General features: G+C 42.1%; 2 protein-coding genes and 1 pseudogene across 4 annotated transcripts in view; 2 read left to right on the forward strand and 1 right to left on the reverse strand.

Moving 5' to 3' along the window:
* The window catches only part of LOC139472282 (CDP-diacylglycerol--inositol 3-phosphatidyltransferase-like), a 57,740-nt gene extending 52,613 nt beyond the window's left edge, over nucleotides 1-5,127 (reverse strand). The window contains exon 1 of the mRNA XM_071254712.1: nucleotides 5,041-5,127. The gene's annotated coding sequence lies outside the window, so the exon portion shown is untranslated. The remainder of the gene's footprint in view (nucleotides 1-5,040) is intronic.
* LOC139472281 (serine-rich adhesin for platelets-like) overlaps nucleotides 1-21,645 on the forward strand; it is an 80,514-nt gene that overhangs the window by 39,225 nt on the left and 19,644 nt on the right. The gene's annotated exons all lie outside the window — the stretch shown is intronic.
* Nucleotides 9,635-19,758, forward strand: LOC139472532 (uncharacterized; annotated as a pseudogene).

Consider the following 21,645-nt stretch of genomic DNA (forward strand, 5'->3'; position numbering starts at 1 on the left):
ACGTGTGAACAAAATATTGATAATGGAAGTAACTTCTTAATGAAGATTAAGAACTAAAATTGAAAACAATAATATGGTGATATTTGTTAACCATGGCCAAGTGTACTTGTTAATATTATACCTGTCAGTGGCATTGGTTGCTAGATGCTAGTCTTGGTGGAAAGGACACATGGACTACATAGAATACTATCCAGCTTTAATATATCTTGTCATTATAACTGTGTATCTGCATAAATCAGATTCAGTAGTCATCCCAGTTTGCCTTGATGTTATTTCTTTTGAGTTTTTCAGCCCAGTCAGCTAAACTTGTAAAATCAATATCTGGAACGTTATTCATAGAAACAGGGTGTACAGCTGAGTAGTTAAAATTGCGGAGTTTCAAGACATCTGGCTCCACCATTCTGTTCACCTCATCAGTTACTAGCTATTAGGCTATTTACGCTGAAAATTCTACTTTACTGAAAGGGATTATCTCCCTTGAGCATTCCCTTGGTCTTTGCAGCCATCTTGTGAAGACTAGTTGTGTGTTTTCCCTAAGTAGTGATGTGATATATGGCTGTCACTGAATCTACAAGGATGCCTGATGATGTAGAGCTCTAGGCTGTTTTTTCATATGCACTGTACTAGTGTTTTCATGGCAATTCTGTTGTCGATGTTTAGTCTATGAAACAAGATTCCAAAAATTATTCTTGATTTGATATTCTGAATAATTTATTTTCTGTGAAAAAATAGTCTTTCTTTTTTTAAATTTTGCAAGGAAAATACGAAATTATTTTTATTCTTCTTTAATTTGAAGTTTTGTCTATGTGAAATCTCTCAGTTTTTTATCCATGTGGCGAGAAATGTTTTCAGTTGATTAATCAGAGGCTGCATAATTTATTGAATCCTGTGACTACTTCATAACAATTAGCCCATGAGTGAGACCAGTAAGCTTTCTTAATATTTTTGCTTACTACATTGTATACCTTTCACAAAGCAATCATGGAGGACAAGCTAATGTTGTCATGACAGTGGAGGATCAATGAATTCTAGAGCATATGATCAGTGGCATGGAAACTGCTTGTCTTGCCTTCAAGGTCATTGCGAGCTTGGGACTCATCGAGCAGGAAATAAACACTGGCGATGGTGCCAGCTTATACCTGTTTGCATGACCAGGAAATACCTGGATCGTTCATTATCACATGGAATCTGGCTAAGGAGGAATCTGGAGTTGATGTTATTAAGAATTGATCCAGGTTATCATAGGGAGAGGAGTAATTAGCCCTGAAGAGGAGGTTGTCATTAATGATGAACCACCAGCCTGTCGGTACAGATGGTGCTGGCAGGAACATGATGCAGGACATGGAACCACAGTGTGGACATGGAACCACAGTGTGGGGAATTAGCTTCTCACCCATGTGTGTCTGGTCATCATTGGTGGATCGCTTGGTATGTATTTGTTACGTGATGGGGAAAATCTATGATGATCTACCAATGTAGTTGGAATGTGATTGCATCAGTGAACATGAGATTCAGTATGTCCGTTGGTCTGTATTCCGAGGCATTTTTAAAATCTGAAGAATTGAACATTTAAACAAAGAAGGTTCATTGAGCGGGGTTTTTTTTGCGTTAAGTGCACTTTTTAAAGTTATCGCCAAATTCACACATTATTTATGATGACATCATACTGCCCTTTGACGTCACGCAGCAAGTTTACAATGCAGTGACAATAGTTTAAAGATCATTACAGAGCTCCTTTCATGCATTTTTGCAGTAAGCAGTTTGACCTGTCGTCAAATTTGAATTGCTTTTATTATGCAGTATATCAGTCTGCGAGTTTGGCCGCTAGTCCAAAGCCCGAGTCTAGTAGAGTTCTGTTTAGGCTAGTAAGATCAGCAAATAAATGCCATGTAAAACTAAAATTGACTGAAGACAATGCTAAGAGCCGTGTTCGGGATAGTGGACTTTAATGATTTTGGCACAGACTTGTATGTTTAACAATTTGCCTTTTAGTCCATTAATTGTGGCTTCATTGCCTTATTTTGCCAATGGTCTGGCTTTAAACTTTGTCAATATGCCACAACTCCAAGTTGTGCAGTGAACACAAGATACTCCAGCAGACATCCTGAAGTAATTGGTTTTGATGCTGTAGTCTAGGATTATTTATCTGTTATCTGATGTGACCAGGAATCTCATTTTATCCGCATCTCAATTAGTCCAACAAAGTATAGCTATTGGTCAGTGGTAATTTCACAGCGTGACAAATTTCCTTAGAAATTGACATTTCCATGTTATGATGATAACAATCAAATTCCATAGGACATGATATTTAATTTTAGAAAACAGTGTTTGGATAGCATCCTGTCTATGGTCTAAATATAGGACTAATCTGAAACAGAAATAGCTTGGGTTCAAATAATATTTACTGTTGAGACTAGTCTCACTCCCAGACTAACCTCATTCACGGAGAACCTTGTCGAGTTGATGTCACCGAATGTTCCTTTGATGTTTTGCATCCGACAGGGAATTGTCTGTTTTCAGTTAATTATTGTGAATTATTTTGAGCCTTTTATCCTTGTCTGGATCTCACAGTAACTGGATACAGTAGTTTATGCTTGGCCAGACTGATAGAAGCCAGGCCGGGGAGGCTGATAGTTATGCATCGTTGTATCAGTGGTCATGTAGAGGATAGTTATTGTGCTATCAAGAGATTATCCTTAATCATGCAACAGGGCAACCAGCTGGCTACATGAATAGTGATTCGACAGGATCGGCATTAGACTAACACTTTGTCAGTGTAAACACAGGGGTAGATACTAACATTTTTAGTCCACTAGTCCTTAGAATGATATCATAGAGCAAAACCCTTAAAAATGGCAAATTTCTACTTATCCTCATGATACCTACTTATTGAGCAGTTTGGGATGATTGTGTGCCAATGTGCCCCAACGTTTTAGTTCTGTCAGTGACTGAGTCACCTAATACTGACAAGATTATTTACAGTTCGTAGTGATATTACTTGAAAATTGCTGACAGCAGCATAAAATAGCATGAACAGTCGGCATTTTCATGCGAGTAAATTATTTCTAAAGCTGTTGCCGAACCATCATTTAGTTGATATCCACATAAACGTGTTGTAGGTGACTGAGAGAAGTACAGATAGTGTGGGACCTGATCACCCATATATTCATTTCCGTTTAACACCTGTTGGACATTCAAGTCAGGACACTGTGTGCCTTGTCAAGCTTTCCACACATAAGTTAAGGCAAGTGAGACAGTAATCTGTCCTGCAGAGTCATCTTGCTTCTCCAGCCTAAACTTTGAACAGCAGTAGCTTGACTCGAGGTTGGTATTACTCAACCAAGATACAACTGAAGTGCCTGTTGCCTGTCTGCATGGCGTCTGTGTGGATCTGTTAATCTCTTGCAAGTCACCAGTAGCTTGAGAGCCATCCCACCTTCTTATCTTGTTTGTCGTATGGCTAGCTCACAGTGCGAAAAATGTTGTCCTAATCTGTCCCAGCGTCCTTGGCTAGTGGTGTGGGAGATCAACTAGCCCTATACTAACAGATCATGTGGTTTCGCATGCGGCCGGGTGGGCCTGCAACAGGAGTGTTCTCATACCGGTCACCCGATCACCATCCTAAAGGACCAGTGGTTGTGGGTGGACAAGGTGGGTTTGGTATTGCTAGATTGCTTTTGTTGGTGTTGGTAGACACTGCTTGGTAGACTTGTAAATACACTGACAATACTGGTTCTAGTCAGAAGACAATTGTATGTTGGTTATCTATGTCAAAGGCCGACTTCTCAGTGATGTTTGAACTGGCTTGCATGAAGTCTTGCTCAAATGATTTTTTGTCTTCATTATCTCTATTTCTGTATATTATGTGTTCATTTTGCCTTGTTTTTTTCACTTGTCATGACCCTCATTTGTTTTTTCGGGGTATACTAGATGTGATACAATATAGAATTTATAGAAATGAACTCAATGAAATTAGTAATTAATTATCTTTTGGAAAAATTGTACAAAATTTCGGAATGATTTTCATAATTTTGTTCCACCTAGACTGCAGGTATTCTCTAACTGAAATCACGTTTCATTTTGCAGTAAGTATTCATGTTCGGAATAGACGGAAACATAATGGTAGACTTAGTCTGTCTTACAGACCCTGATACAAATATATATCAAAAACAGCCCATGCAAGTCTATAATGTTTGGCAAGTCTAGATCACTGCAGTATCTGAAAATGAAGAGAGTCACAGGGCTCCTTTTTATTATTTTTTTATTAAGATAACTGAACAACTGTTTTTTTTATGTACGATATGTTCATTTCAGAGACTAGATGTTAGTCTATGGTAGACTCTGAACCATGTGATTCGTCAACTATACCTCAAGGTCATTACATCACCCAGTTTCATGTTTTGTGACATATCCCACACCGCAGCTTGTTATCAGATCTGGACTAAGGACACTGTATTGTTATTATTTGTGATGTAAAATTGTACTCAGTCGTAAGAACACCCTCAGTGCTACAAAATATCTCATTTGTGACCTGATTCAGGTATGGGATCTAATGCAAGGGAGATAACTCTCCTGGTGATGGTTTTATGAAATAATGTTTGGTGTAAGTCAGCAGTAGACAGTGTGGAGTCTTGTCTTTGTCATTGCCTCATATTACCCTGTCTGGGGATCGGCATTAAGGGGCTTAAAGAAGGCCTGGTAGGATAGTATACTGTGTCTGAGTGGGGAATTCATGTTAAACTGGACATGGTATCTCAGTGGGCTAGCTCTATAAAAGTGGCATTAGTCTGGACTTGTACAAGTCACTGTATAAGTCCAATAATCTTAAACTCTACATGACGTTAAAACCCATTTCACTCCAACTCACCATTGCCTCATCAGTATGATTCACATTAGTTAATACAAGGGAAAATCCATTCTGATTCATATTGTATAATATCCTACAAATGTATAGTTAGTTATCAAATAGCTTTTGTACTAGGGAAATTATATACAACAATTTTGACAATCCAATGGCACAATAAAGAGAAGCATTCTTACCTTAGCTGACTTCATCCTTTTGCCATGAATAGCTATACTCACTCACTCACTCAACAAACTTAAGACACATTCACTCTGTCACTGTTTTCAAAGTCATGGTCAGTGATTCATTGAATCAGTAAGTTTTCTAAAACCACTCCTAACCATGTTTATTTAGACCAAACATTTTCCTGTTGTGACAGCTTTCTTGAGACGATCCTATCTGTCACCTTATAGAACTTTAAAATGATATGTTAAACATGTTATAACTCCATGGAAAACAGGATATAAGTTACGTAACTTAGAATAACTTTATTGACTCATACTTCTACAAGCATATTCCTTCCTCAGCTGTCTACATCTAGAAATCAGAAAATCCTAAACATGTTAAAATATGTTAAAAGAACACACATTGGGTTTAGCTGCGGAAAAATAAGACAATTTTGGTAAGTTAAATGACATTAGCTTCTCCATAAACTATCAAAATGTTTTCATTTTGAAACGATTATCTTGGAAATAAGCTTGATGTTGCATCACAGGGAAAGACATGAGACAGTCATCCTTTTGAACACACTGATGATGGGTTGTAGGTTAGGAAGTCAGTAGTCAGTAACATTGGGGGCTGTTAGTCAGTTGTCAGTATATCAACTTAGTTAAAACAACACTTGACATGTTGGGAAGTTGAATCTAAAATGCGAATCATCTCTATGCGAGTGTGGATCGTCAGTCTGTCTGTAGGAATCATGGGGACAGCTTGTTCTGATTTCGTTTCATTAGGGCATTTTGTGTTTGACTGGTTTGGTTTTGACATTAGATCTAGTTATATATAACTTTTGTAAGATTTGAACATGATTACAATACATGGTAAAGTTTTGATTTACTCTGAGCATTTTTTATGGACATTTTACGTTAATCTTTAGCGGGCACGGGTGGCCCAGTTGTCTAAGGTGCCGCGATTCGCTGTGCAGAGTTGCGTCCCTTGGGCACGCCAGAAACCTTTGATTGTGGGTTCGAATCCCAGTTCGCCCCGATTATGTTTCAAGGTTTGTCAGCACCATACCCATACTCGTAGGTTTCACCGAAGTCGTAAACGTCTGAGACCTGCATCACTTCGGGCTTTCCTCCCACATTAAGCTGACAAGCCATGATATTACTGGAATACTGTTAAAAGCGGTGTTAAACCCAACTTGCTCACTCACTCACGTTAATCTTAAAATAAAATAGTGACTCATCATATGTTTAAGAATTGTGATAGTTTTTTTCAGTTATTATGCTAAACACTGTGCACCATCAGGGTCCCTTTCCTCAAAGCGATCTTAGCTCTACGATGATCGTAAGCCTATGTTAAAGTATGGGACTTGCGATCACCTTGTGCTAAGATCACTTTGAGGAACAGGGCCCAGGACCCTCACTTACGGCCAGCAAGTTGTCACTCTCCCTAATCCATCTGATTTGAATAAGTTGTATGAACTACATGTTGGGTTCAGTGTCACAAAATGTTAGTCTTGTCCAAAACAAACTTGTACTTGAAATAAGCAGTGAATATATCACTGTATAATCATATACAAACAAAGCTTAAGCAAGTGATACGACTTCTTCACACAGTGTCGATTCTGATATTCTTGACAATATACTGCCCAAACTGGGCCTTTATGAACAGTGAGTAAAGGTCGATTGGAGCATGTCCGTGGCAAAAACACAAGTTGTTACCTGCCCTGTACTCACTCACTCACTCACTCACTATATTCAGCAACCCATGCTTGTCGTAAAAGGTAAGTTTGCTTGTTGTAAGAGGCGACTAACAGGATTGGGTGGTCAGGCTCGCTGACTTGGTTGATACATGTCATCGTATCCCAATTGCGTGGATCAATGCTCATGATATCAACCACTGGATTGTCTGGTCCAGACTTGATTATTTACAGATCACTGTCATAAAGCTGGAATATTGCTGAGTGCAGCATTTAACAACACTCACTCACTCACACTTGAAGATCCGGGTTAGAATAGGTCTTCAGCAATTCATGCTTGCCATAACAGGCGACTATGCTTGTTGTAAGAGGCGACTAACGGGATTGGGTGGTCAGGCTCGATGATGCATGTCATCAGATCTGAATTGCGTATATCAATGCTCATGATATCAATCACTGGATTGTCAGGTCGCCATCATATAGCTGGAATATTGCTAAGTGCGGCGTTAAGCACGCTCACTCACTCACTCAGTTAAGACTTCTCAAGATCTCAACGCTTACTTCACTAACACTGGGCAAACACTGCTTCATGAAATTTCTAGCCCTGAATATCACTTGCTTTCAATTACGAGAAGATGTTTTCAATTTTTTGTCCACATGAAGTTGTTAGTTGGCAGAATCAGCTTCCTCATATTGAGATCCTATTCATCGATAGGGAGATATAGTCATGTTTTCACCGTGCCATGTGATGTGGAAACTGGTATCAGTTAGTGTTCTGTTGAATGCTGAATCTCTCAATCTGTCTGACTCTGCATCGCTGGTTTCTGATTCAGATTCAGTCATGGGAAATAGCTGTGAGGATAGTCTAGTGATGTCTTCTGAAACATTTCATCTGAAACTATTGTCATTGCATTCCTCGTTCGCAGATTGCTTTAGATAACTGAAATTATGAGAATGAAGGTTCCTAACGTGTTTGGCTTAAAATGAAGTGAAAATCAATATTCCAGACAGTTTGATTGGGCCTGTTTTTGTCAGAGTGCTTGTTGTGTTTGGTCATGTAGAGGGGATAACTTGGAAGGGAATGTAGACTATTGATATCTGCAACTGCCCTGAATGTGTGCATGATTGGTAGCTTGGTGTTAAAAGCGTTTGCTGATCATACCATAGGCCTAGGTTCCCCACATTATTTTAATGTTTGAAGCCTATTTCCGGTGTCAGTCCCCAGTGTTCGAAATAATTTTAAAACCCATCAAGACAATCGGGCAGTGACCCATAAGTGTTGCCTGCGAATCTTCAAAGTTACCTTCCTGCAATCAGACAGTATAAATATTGAAAAATCTCAAAAAGTAAGAGACAAATCACATCTTGATTCAGTTGAAATAATGCAAACAATCACTTGAGACTATACAAGGAGTTATGATTATACTGAATTGTATGTAGTCTTAAAATTACCAGCCAGACCATCGGGGAGGTGGAAGAAATTTTGATGCCGCCCGACAGAAAAGTTACTAGTCACGGTCAGGTGGGCAGGCAGTTATTTCGGACACTGTCCACTGCCTTGATATATCTGGACTATTGCTTAAAGCAGTGTAAAACCATACTCGCTCACACATTAGCTGATCACTCACTGTTTCCCCCTACATGCTGTGTTTGACGTGTAAAATAAGTTGCAACTGTGTGCTGCTTGGATTGATGGAAGTCTGTACCCGGTACATGCTTGACTTCATTATGTATAATTAGTGCACCACTGAGCTATTTATAGATACTTCAAGACCCATGTGCACACTTTGTGGAAACGGGTCTTGAGGGTGTGGTTCATTATCAAGGCCTTCCACATTCTTTAGCTGACTCAGCTCATTCCTGGCAATGTATTTCCCATTGCAACGTGGTCCTACATCACACAAGCCATCTTGTGTGTCCCCCCATCCAGCATTGTATAGGTACATAGATAACAGTCATGTGACATTCTGGGTGACATGACCAGGTCACATGACTGCACAGCCAAGAATAAGACTATCCAAATATAGCTCTGGTCGCTGCCTGTCATTGAGCTGGAGGTGTTGATAGCAAGTCATCTCAACATGGCAGTAGACAATGTCCTGAATGTCGGGGATCCATCAGCTGTTGCAACATAGAAAGGCTGTTGGCTCTGCCTTCTCCCCTCTCCAGTGAGAGAATGAGTGAGGACTATAACGGCCTACCAGCCCTAAACCGCCCCACACCAGCCAGCCTCAACAAGCTCTCAGGTCTGCCTGCCTGCCTGCCCGCCTGCCTGCCTGCCTGAGTATTGATTGTGTGGCTGAGTGGCCTTAGCTAGTATTATCATCAGCTCCGATTATTCTTCTGCCATCCGCTCCCTACCTGAATTGTAAGTATACCATAATTTTCTCTATGTGTATCAGGGCGTGTTTGTTCAGGACCCTGATGGAGCAATGTGGACATCAGGTGGAGCAACCTTGCAGGTACTGACAAGGTCTAGTCTGTGCCAGCCACATCAGACAGCTAGCTAGCCCACTCCATATGTTTACCTAACCCTGTGTGTGTTACCGGATGTTACTCTACAGAACACCCTTTCTTCATCCTCCCTCCCCTCCCTCCCTTGACCACCCAATAGCCTTGTCACTCCAACCTGGTATGCCCGACTGTGGCCTCCAGTACATACCTCCATCTGCAGACAGTCGCAGTCACGCCCTGCCCCTCGGCAGTCGTGTAATCAGGCTGTGGCAGTGATATATCATATCTATTCATAGCAGTGTCTCATGTATATTGGGCTCAAAGTGCAAGTCATGCTGCCACTGTGGACCACATGGACAGAAAGCAAGCTTACTGTATGGAGACGATGTTTGATTGTAAAGCCCAGTTGGTTGACTATATCCGTGTGATTGGTGAGTGTGATAGGGCAGCGATGTGCGAGTGTTCACCGAGGCATGAGGGACTGGGCAGTACAGGTGTGTGTACATCCATCCCCGACATCACTGCCTCGGGGGAAAGGATGATCTCCTTCGCCAGTGTTGTGATGGTGACCTCGCACATTCCTGATGACGATAATACAGGCTCCATACATGCCGACAGGCGTGAGGAACAAGGACAGAACAGGTGGACAGATAGACTTGTAGGCAGGGACACACAGATGGATGGATGCACAGACAGGCTTAAGGAACAAGGACAGAACAGGTGGACAGATAGACTTGTAGGCAGGGACACACAGATAGATGGATGCACAGACAGGCTTAAGGAACAAGGACAGAACAGGTGGACAGATAGACTTGTAGGCAGGGACACACAGATGGATGGATGCACAGACAGGCGTGAGGAACAAGGACAGAACAGGTGGACAGATAGACTTGTAGGCAGGGACACACAGATGGATGGATACACAGACAGGCTTAAGGAACAAGGACGGACACATGTTTACTGGTGGACAGATAGACTTGTAGGCAGGGACACACAGATAGATGGATGCACAGACAGGCTTAAGGAACAAGGACAGAACAGGTGGACAGATAGACTTGTAGGCAGGGACACACAGATAGATGGATGCACAGACAGGCTTAAGGAACAAGGACAGAACAGGTGGACAGATAGACTTGTAGGCAGGGACACACAGATAGATGGATGCACAGACAGGCTTAAGGAACAAGGACAGAATAGGTGGACAGATAGACTTGTAGGCAGGGACACACAGATAGATGGATGCACAGACAGGCTTAAGGAACAAGGACAGAACAGGTGGACAGATAGACTTGTAGGCAGGGACACACAGATGGATGGATGCACAGACAGGCTTAAGGAACAAGGACGGACACATGTTTACTGGTGGACAGATAGACTTGTAGGCAGGGACACACAGATAGATGGATGCACAGACAGGCTTAAGGAACAAGGACAGAACAGGTGGACAGATAGACTTGTAGGCAGGGACACACAGATGGATGGATGCACAGACAGGCTTAAGGAACAAGGACAGAACAGGTGGACAGATAGACTTGTAGGCAGGGACACACAGATAGATGGATGCACAGACAGGCTTAAGGAACAAGGACAGAACAGGTGGACAGATAGACTTGTAGGCAGGGACACACAGATAGATGGATGCACAGACAGGCTTAAGGAACAAGGACAGAACAGGTGGACAGATAGACTTGTAGGCAGGGACACACAGATAGATGGATGCACAGACAGGCTTGAGGAACAAGGACAGAACAGGTGGACAGATAGACTTGTAGGCAGGGACACACAGATAGATGGATGCACAGACAGGCTTAAGGAACAAGGACAGAACAGGTGGACAGATAGACTTGTAGGCAGGGACACACAGATGGATGGATGCACAGACAGGCTTGAGGAACAAGGACAGAACAGGTGGACAGATAGACTTGTAGGCAGGGACACACAGATAGATGGATGCACAGACAGGCTTGAGGAACAAGGACAGAACAGGTGGACAGATAGACTTGTAGGCAGGGACACACAGATAGATGGATGCACAGACAGGCTTAAGGAACAAGGACAGAACAGGTGGACAGATAGACTTGTAGGCAGGGACACACAGATAGATGGATGCACAGACAGGCTTAAGGAACAAGGACAGAACAGGTGGACAGATAGACTTGTAGGCAGGGACACACAGATAGATGGATGCACAGACAGGCTTGAGGAACAAGGACAGAACAGGTGGACAGATAGACTTGTAGGCAGGGACACACAGATAGATGGATGCACAGACAGGCTTAAGGAACAAGGACAGAACAGGTGGACAGATAGACTTGTAGGCAGGGACACACAGATGGATGGATGCACAGACAGGCTTGAGGAACAAGGACAGAACAGGTGGACAGATAGACTTGTAGGCAGGGACACACAGATAGATGGATGCACAGACAGGCTTGAGGAACAAGGACAGAACAGGTGGACAGATAGACTTGTAGGCAGGGACACACAGATAGATGGATGCACAGACAGGCTTAAGGAACAAGGACAGAACAGGTGGACAGATAGACTTGTAGGCAGGGACACACAGATAGATGGATGCACAGACAGGCGTGAGGAACAAGGACAGACACATGTTTACTGGTGGACATTGACTGACATTTAGTCCCAGAATAAAGTTATCTTATTTATAAATATATATCTACAAAATAAGAATAATAAAATCCAAATGGAGCCCAGAACAATCCTTAATTTCAGAATTGCCAAGTCATTCAAGACTGGGGTTAGACTCCTTTTTGGAATAATTTTATCTAGGATCTGTGAGACAGACTAAGTTGGACTGACAGACTTGTAGACAGGGACACACACGTGTGTAGGCACACAAACAAGCCGGATGAACATGGGCAGACACACATGTACAGGTGTACAGACACACACAGGTGGACACACAGACTTGTAGACAGTGACACACAGACAGGCCTGATGTACAGGGACACACAGACGGGCCTGATGTACAGGGACACACAGACAGGCCTGATGTACAGGGACACACAGACAGGCCTGATGTACAGGGACACACAGACAGGCCTGATGTACAGGGACACACAGACAGGCCTGATGTACAGGGACACACAGACAGGCCTGATGTACAGGGACACACGGACGGGCCTGATGTACAGGGACACACAGACAGGCCTGATGTACAGGGACACACGGACGGGCCTGATGTACAGGGACACACGGACAGGCCTGATGTACAGGGACACACAGACGGGCCTGATGTACAGGGACACACATACGTGCCTGATGAATAGGGACACACAGACGTGCCCGATGTACAGGGACACACAGATGTGCCCGATGTACAGGGACACACAGATGTGCCCGATGTACAGGGACACACACACGGGTGGACACACGGACAGGCCTGATGTACAGGGACACACAGACAGGCCAGATGTACAGGGACACACAGACGGGCCTGATGTACAGGGACACACAGACAGGCCTGATGAATAGGGACACACAGACGTGCCCGATGTACAGGGACACACATACATGCCTGATGAATAGGGACACACAGACGTGCCCGATGTACAGGGACACACAGATGCGCCCGATGTACAGGGACACACAGACAGGCCTGATGTACAGGGACACACAGATGGGCCTGATGTACAGGGACACACAGACAGACAATAATGGTTCTGATGTGTGTTAATGTGGTAACTGAACAGACTAGACCATTCATGGATGTATGGGGGGACACTGGCACCGCAATTCGCTTCGCAGAATTGCATCCCTTGAGCATGCCAGAAACCTTATCATGATCATTGGTTCGAGTCCGATTCGTGCTTGTGGATTTTACCAAAGTCGTAAACATCTGAGACATGCATCACTTCGGGCTTTCCTCCCACAGTAAGCTGACGCGCCGTGATATAACTGGGATACTGTTACTCACACACTCATTCCTTTTTCCTATGGGGACAATTTTATGTTTTCTGTATTTTGCTAATGCTGTTCTAAAGAAGGATATAACATATTTTGGCATAAGTATCTTCTATCTGCAGTGAGAGACAGCTGTTTTATTATGCATAGGTACTACTCAACATTTTATGAGGATATTCTCTGTGTCCTGGTAGAGATAGATCTGACTGGGGATCTAGTTGTACGAACAGGATGCAATTTGGCCTTGACCTGACAGCAGTCTGTAAAGACAGGGGCCAGACAATCCAGTGATTGACATCATGGGCTTCAATCTACACATCAACAAAGTCAGCGAGTCTGACCACCCGATCCTGTTATTCGCCTCTTACAACAAGCATGGTTTGCTGAGGACCTATTCTAACTCAGATGTTCATACTAGCCTTAACTTTTGCTGAAAATTTATCTTTTACACAATTCATTTTTTTTATAGTCTTAAAATTATCGGTAATTTGGACATCGTCTAAGTAACTTATTCCTGCAGTATATATGAACTGTATTTCGGACATCGTGTCCAACAGTGCAGTTCACAAGTTTGTTTGTTTGTTAGTTCATTTGATGTTTAACGTGGCAATCGGCAATATTCCAGCTATATGACAGCATCTGTAAGGAAGTCTAGATCACACAATCCAGTGATTGATATCATGAGCATCGATCCACACAATTGTGATACGATGACATGCATCAACCAAGTCAGCAAGCCTGACCAACCGATTCCGTTAGTTGCCTCTTACGACAAGCATAGTCGCCTCTTACGGCAAGCATGGGTTGCTGAAGACCTATTCTACCTCAGATCTTCACGGGGCGCAATTCACAAGTAACTTGTTCCTGCAGTGTATAATCTATTGAGATGACACATACTGCTGTCCATATCAAGCTGGTCTTATAGAAGGCTAATCTTCGAAGTATGAACCTTACCCTCTTCATTGATGTAATGCCCAATCAGTCTTTGACAGAGGGGTCCGTTTCAGAAATAAACAGCTGCCGTGTTTCATATCACAAGGTGACAATGGTTTTCATCAGAGGCATGTTAAAATGAGGACATTTTATCAGATTACAGAACAGGATTTAAAAGTATCAGTGAGCTTCCTTCACTTTAAGCAGCTTAAACAACAATGAATCTTGTCCGCCATTGTTCAACGGAAGTACAGGCTGTATTGATGTGCAGTAGAAATCCATTAGTCTTGCATTTTTGTTGTTGAGAGGAACCCAGGCATGAAGCATGTTCATGTTTCACTTTGAGCATTATATTGATATCGTGATTTGAAAATGATCGGTTCAATGAGTAAACAGCTTGCATGTAAAATGCAGGTTGAGAACTTCTTTTATTATTTAGCCATCATCAACATGTTTTTAACATGACTTAGTAGTGGTATACATTTATCAGCATTCTTGTACATTTAACCGTGATGTTGACCACAGCTCTTACTTTGCTGGCTGCATGCAAGGAGTCACTAACTGATAACGTGTCCCTTTATACAAGTTTCAGATTCAACACATGAAAATTTCCAATTTCTTAATTTGGCTCATTAGTATAATGCATTTCTCATGGGTTTTATCATTGATCAGATATTTATGTGTGAGTTTATGAAAATGAAAGGCCCTTTATACTGCAATATATCATTTTCTGTTTGATGTTTAAAACATGAGACTCCTTGTTATAGTTTGAAAAGCCGGGTTAGCCTAGTGCTTAAAACATGCATGTATCTTGTACTTTGATTCTTCATTGACTACGATGTGAACCTTCTTGTGACCTTAGGGACAGAATAATTTAATTGTTAGATTTCCATGTTGTTGTTTATTGAAAATGCCCTAGGAGGTTCAATTTTTTTAATGTTTTCTATTTTTACATAAACTGTTCAAGTGATCTCGGATCAGAACAGTCAATGGATGTGATTCACATGAAGCCTGAATGTTTTGTTGGACTTTGTCTATGTTGTGTGTCATCAAGTGACTGGAAGGGGAACATATCTAAATATAGCTCTATGTCGAATAAGTGTGATATATTTGGATCGAACTGCCTGTTCACTGTAAGGGATAAAGTTACTGTCATGTTTCATTTCAGTCAAGGTACAACCCACAACACTCTCTCTGTCCTTCCCTCCCTTCTATTTGGCCTACAGTTACCTATGCTTGCCGTAAGGTGACTTACGGGATCAGGTAGTCAGGCTCACTGATTTTATTGCTTCCCAATTTTCCCCCTCCTCCCTTATTTTCTCTTCTCCATTACTTCTCCCTCCTCCTGTCCTCCTCCTCCCTTCTTCCCTTCCTCCATCTTTCGGGGCGGTCGGGTAGCCCTGTGGTTAAAGCGTTCGCTCGTCATGCCGAAGACCTGGGTTCGATTCCCGACATGGGTACAATGTGTGAAGCCCATTTGTGGTGTGATATTGCTGGAATATTGCTAAAAGCGGCGTAAAATCATACTCACTCACTCACTCCTCCCTCTTTCTTTCCTTCACCCTTTCCATCTCCCCTCTTCCACCTTCCCTCCATCCTTTCCTCCATCCTTTCCTTATTCTTTTTCTTCATCCCCTGCTACCCTCCTTCGTCCCCTTCCTCCCTTTCCTTCACCCTTTCCATCTCTTCCTCCTTCCCCCCCACCCACACACACACACTCCTCCTCACACCCAACAACTTTCTTTATCACATCCTGTCCATGAAACATGGTAACAACATAAATATTTTCTAATTTAATCCCCACCCCCACAGCCTGAAAGGATATCTGTAAAGATAATGTTAATATCAGCTCCACTGTAATCACGGTGATGCAGGTTACTTATCACATTCAGCCACATGTTATAAACTGCATGATCACCGGAGATTGGGAAAATTTGGAGGTTGAATGAAGTAACTAGTTCCTTATACTGCCAGTAGGTGTCGCTAGTGTAGAACAGATTGTTAGTCAGGCAGGCAGGCAGGTGTGGAGTCATGTCCTGCCAAGTCATCGGGGACAGAAGGGGGTCCAGGTTGGTAGTGCCTGCCGTAAGCTTTTTTTATGATTAATTATTGTGATGAAGTCGAGTTAGTTCTCTGGTTATATTGACATCAATAAAGCTAGTGTATGTGTTATTTACACAGTAAAGATACTGTTACACATGATCAATGTATCCTGTTTAGTTTATGGCTGACTTATTGATGATGTTGAGTGAACATAGGATTATCTACTGCGTCGTAAGTGGGATCTGTGTTATGTTGTCATGTAGCATTTGGATGATCATAGATGGCGACAGACAGGGTGTCTAAATATGGAACAGGATGCTGTATTGATTCTCCTCCGACATTGATTGAGTACAACTCCCATGTTGAAATGCCACCATACACTTTATGTAGGTGTTGTATTAATCATTCATCCTATGTCTGTCAAAAGCAGGCAACTGCTTCATCGGCCCTGCTTCTTGGAGTGGGTGGTATTCAGGGGATGCCATTGTCTTATACCATATGCTGATATGTCTTGTACCACATGCTCATGATGTGTTTTATACCACATGTTGCCACATGTTCATGATATGCCTTGTACCACATGTTCATGATATGTCTTATGCCACATGTTCATGAAATGCCTTGTACCACATGTTCATGATATGTCTTATGCCACATGTTCATGATATGTCTTATGCCACATGTTCATGATATGTCTTATGCCACATGTTCATGATATGCCTTGTACCACATGTTCATGATATGTCTTATGCCACATGTTCATGATATGTCTTATGCCACATGTTCATGATGTCTTTAACCACATGTTCATATGTCTTTTGTCACATGTTCATAATATGTCTTGTACCACATGCTCATGATATGTGTTATACCACATGTTCATGATATGACTTATACCACATGTTCATGATATGTCTCATGCCACATGTTCATATGTCTTAAACCACATGCTGATATGACATGTCTTCTCTACATGCTGATGAATATGTCTTAAACCACATGCTGATAAATATGTCTTAAACCACATGTTCATGATATGTGTTATACCACATTCTGTGAATATCTCTGTATGTATCTGCAGTCAAGGCCAGTGGCATTCACTCACTGGCTCAGTATATTACAAGCTCATGTGTGACAAGAGTAAAATCTATTTTCAACAGAAAGAGAAGTAGATATGACTGTTTAAAGACGGTAAAGATGGAATCAGTTGAGTGAGGATGTCTGATCTGGTATTTACATCAGTTCAGACCTGTTACAGCAGCCAGAAGAGCATGATGGTTTAGTTTACATCTCTCTCTCCATCTTGCCCCCCCCCCCCCCCCCCCCCCCCCCCCCACACACACACACACACACATTTAGCTGGTCTGAAATTGATTATGATAAACCTGTTGACATTTAAACAAAAGCAGTATTATCAATAAAGAAAGGCTATTGATTCCCCGGAGAAAAACCTAATTGGAATCTGTGGAATGTAAGAGAATTTAGGCTCTGTTACTAGGACCTGTGCTATCGATTTTTTATCAAGGCAAGACAGGAATATCATAACGTCAAAATTCATTAAATGAAAACATTGGCTGGATCGAACTTGATGCTTACTATGAAAACAAGACTTCAGCTTTTCAGGTTTAAAAACAAATTGAGTTAATACTGCAGTGTTGTTGTTTAATATACATTTTATATGAACATGTGTTAAGATGCAGTGTTCAAATTGAGTCCTGGAGTCCTTGAGGTTTATCCTGTAGTATTCGAATCTAGGGAGCCCTTATATTTTCTACCATTAACAAGAGGGTTTTTGACAAAGATTCCTTGACTTTTGCATTTAGTTTTAACACTGCGGTGAGAAAGGAATGGATGTGTGAGTGTTCTAATAGTATTCATGTCTGTTTGTTTATTTGTTGTTTAACGCCGCACTCAGCAGTATTCCAGCTATATGACTGCGGTCTGTAAATATTCTAGTCTGGACCAGACAATCCAGTGATTGATGTCATGAGCATCGATTCACGCAATTGGAATCTATGACATGCTTTAACCAAGTCAGAGAGCCTGACCACCCAATCCCATTAGGTGCCTCTTACGACAAGCATAGGTTGCTGAAGACCTATTCTGCCCGGGATCTTCAACATTAACTCACTCACTCACTCACTCTTCACGGCTCTCATGTCTGTACATCCATTTCAGTATGGAATAGAGTAATGGATAGGCATCAGCTGCTCCTGAACATGTCATGGGAACTCTCATGCCCTGAATTTACTGATCATGATGGTGTGGTATTGTCACAGAACTGTATCATTTCATAGTTTTCTCGTAGATCGGTTCTGCATCTCATTCACTACAGTATATAAGGTGATGAATTTTACTATACAACTCCAGAGCAGTAGGGTAGCCTAGTGGTCAAAGCGTTCGCTCGTCATGCCAAAGATGCGGGTTTGATTCTCCATGTGGGTACAGTGTGTAAAGCCTATTTCTGGTGTCCTCGGCAGTGATATTGCTGAATATAAAAAAAACATACTCACTCACTCACCTAACCAATTCTCTCACTCACTCACTCGCTGATGATGATATATTTAATCTTTCGATGACACACAAAACTGATTCTCATAATATTTCAAGTGTATTTTAAACAGAATGACATATCTGAGTATCCCTATCAAAATTGAGTGGTGTAAGTTTGCACAAATTCAGCCTTGCACCAAACATGTGTGTCATGTTGCAAGTCATCACATGATGCTGAATCTTCAGTGTGCATGGCCCTGACTGTCTGGGGGTGGGGAGCCCTGGAGCTGCTTGGGTCCCATGACCTCTTCACCTGAAGGTCAGCGTCACAGGTGTGTTTAGATATACAGGCATGTCATAGGTGTTTGTCATACTGATGTTGAACACATGGGATTCCTAACCCATCATTGTCATCTCGTATCCTGGTCAGGTGTATCCGCAGTCACTCTTCATGACTTAGTTTTATAAACCAGTGTTTTTGTGTGTAATATAATCATGCTTTTGCCTTCAACTGTTTAACCAGTGCTGGAGTGCTCATATAATACTTTGCTTTTACACTTAGTCTTATATGTACTTAGCATCATTATTGAAGGGTCAAGCAGATAATATGAGGAAAAACATATGTTTTTTACTTTCAATGTGGTTGCATCAAGAAACCTGTGAAGATCCGGGTAGACAATAGGTCTTCAGCAACCCATGCTTGTCGTAAGAGGCGACTAACGGCATCAGGTGAACAGGCTCGCTGAGTTAGTTCATGCATGTCATCGTGTCCCAATTGCATTGGGATTGATGCGCATGACATCAATCTATGGATTGTGTGGTCCAGACTCAGTTATTTACAGACCGCTGGAATATTGCTGAGTGCAGCGTTAAACAAAAAACATACAAATGTTGCATCAAGAATTAACCATGTAAAACACCAGATTTTTGGAGAAAACAACTAGTCCCGACTGTATTTGTACTTAGACCAGCTGTTCTTTATGTGACCTCCAATTATTCCATGCATACCAATACGTAGCATCCCTATCTTTATCAGTGGAAACAGATAATTTCACATGATCTGAATATCAATACAACAGCTGCTGGTGCCCTCAGTGACGCCCACTTTAATTCTGGTACATCAGTGACATTATCGCCTGTCCTCGCACCATGCTGCCGCCTGTACCATGTGGATGATGACTGCTCTTCCATTGACTTGGACTGAGGTCTAGCGTGTCATTTCCCGCCTCCACACTGCAGTACATTCCTCTGTGGTCTAGTGGATAGAGCATCTGCCCAGAGTGTGGAAGGTCGATTGTTTGATCCCCTGGCTGCGTCATATCGAAAGACGTTAAGTTTGGAGTCAGTATAATGATTCTGAGTCGGGTATCCATGTTAAACGGGAACATAGTGTCTCAGTTGGCTAACACAACAAAACTGGCAAAATTCCTGACTAGGTCCATATATATGGAGCTGTAGTCCATCGGTCAGCTCAGGTCCATATATATGGAGCTGTAGTCCATCGGTCAGCTCAGGTCCATATATATGGAGCTTTAGTCCATCGGTCAGCTCAGGTCACTGTATATGGAGCTTGTTTTTTGGAAAAACTTCAGAACCTCATGTGAGACTTGTCACTGTACATCAGCATTAGCACTCTGCTGTTACCGAAACAGATGGGTAATAAATCTGATGCTACCAATCTGTCGTCAAGGACTCTGACAAAAGCCTTCCACAGGTTGACAGTTTCTGTCATCATTCCTGGCTGCTTTAGTTTATTCAAACACTGAATGAGTTACGTGGTAGTAGGTAATTCAGGTTGTTGAAACTGCCGACAGCATGTTCTTGACTGGGATCTTCGTGTACGTTTCAGTGAAGCACAGAAGTGTATAAAACATCTATGTTGTGACTTGACAATGATGTATTCTGTGTTGGGCTACATCCGCTCACTCAAAATGTGCCTTGTGAGTAATCTGTTCCCTCGTCAGTGTAAGTATTGAAACTGTTGGCACAAACGTGCATCCTTTGAGATGAGCATGTTTCCAATCTAATTGTTCTTTCCAGTATTTCCTTATGTCTTGTCTCTGTAGGGATTCCAGGGTGTAATAGTGGTCTCCAGTAGCTGTAGTAAGAGGGAGTATTGTATGTTTAACATGTGTGACCTTGCTGATTGTGATCATACCTTGTGGTTTGCCTGACCAGACTGACCGCCTCTGTGGTCTAATGGTAGAGCGTCCGCCCGGAGTGCGGAAGGTCCGAGGTTCGATCCCCAGCCGCGTCATACCAAAAGACGTTAAAAGATGGTACTGGTTGTTACCCTGTCTGGCTCTCGGCATTAAGGGGCTTAAACAAGGACTGGTCGGCTCAGAGTCAGTATACTGTGTCTGAGTGGGGTATTCATGTTAAACTGCGGCATGGTATCTCAGTGTGCTAGCACTATAAATCGGCATCAGTCCGGACTAGTACAAGCAGCCACACACACATACACGTGCATGCACGTCGCTATATAAGTGCAATAATCTTGGACGCGACGTTAACGTTTACCCCATTTCACCTCACCTGACCAGACTACATATAAGCCATCACGAGACTGTCATATTGCACTCTTGAAGATCCGGGGTAGAATAGGTCTCCAGCAACCGTAAAAGGTGACTGCTTGTCGTAAGAGGTGACTAACAGGATCAGGTGGTCATGCTCACTGACTTGGTAGATGCATGTCATCGTATCCCAATTGTTTCGATCTATGCTCATGATGTCAGTCACTGTATTGTCTGGTCCTGACTTGATTATTTACAGTTGGAATATAGCTGGAATATTGCTGAGTGCGGCATTAAACAAACAAATCTGTCATATTACAACATTCACACACTGTACCTTATGTTTTGGGGAATCCTAAAAGGTCTCAAAATATATATTACTAAAAATAAGTTCAGGTCCATTCGATTCTTTGCTATGACTATAGTTGATAGTAATATGAAAAAATCAGGTTGTCCGTAACTACTTTCGCGTTGTATTCAGACTAAGCACAGTCATGTCTCAAATATTTTCTTTTGATATTATCCTGAAAACTAATGAGTAATTCCAAGTGGATTTCAACATGACTACAGCATGTACA

This window comes from Haliotis cracherodii, unplaced genomic scaffold (genome assembly GCF_022045235.1).
Source record: "Haliotis cracherodii isolate W230 unplaced genomic scaffold, xgHalCrac1.p SCAF_24, whole genome shotgun sequence".
NCBI classification, from domain to species: domain Eukaryota; kingdom Metazoa; phylum Mollusca; class Gastropoda; order Lepetellida; family Haliotidae; genus Haliotis; species Haliotis cracherodii.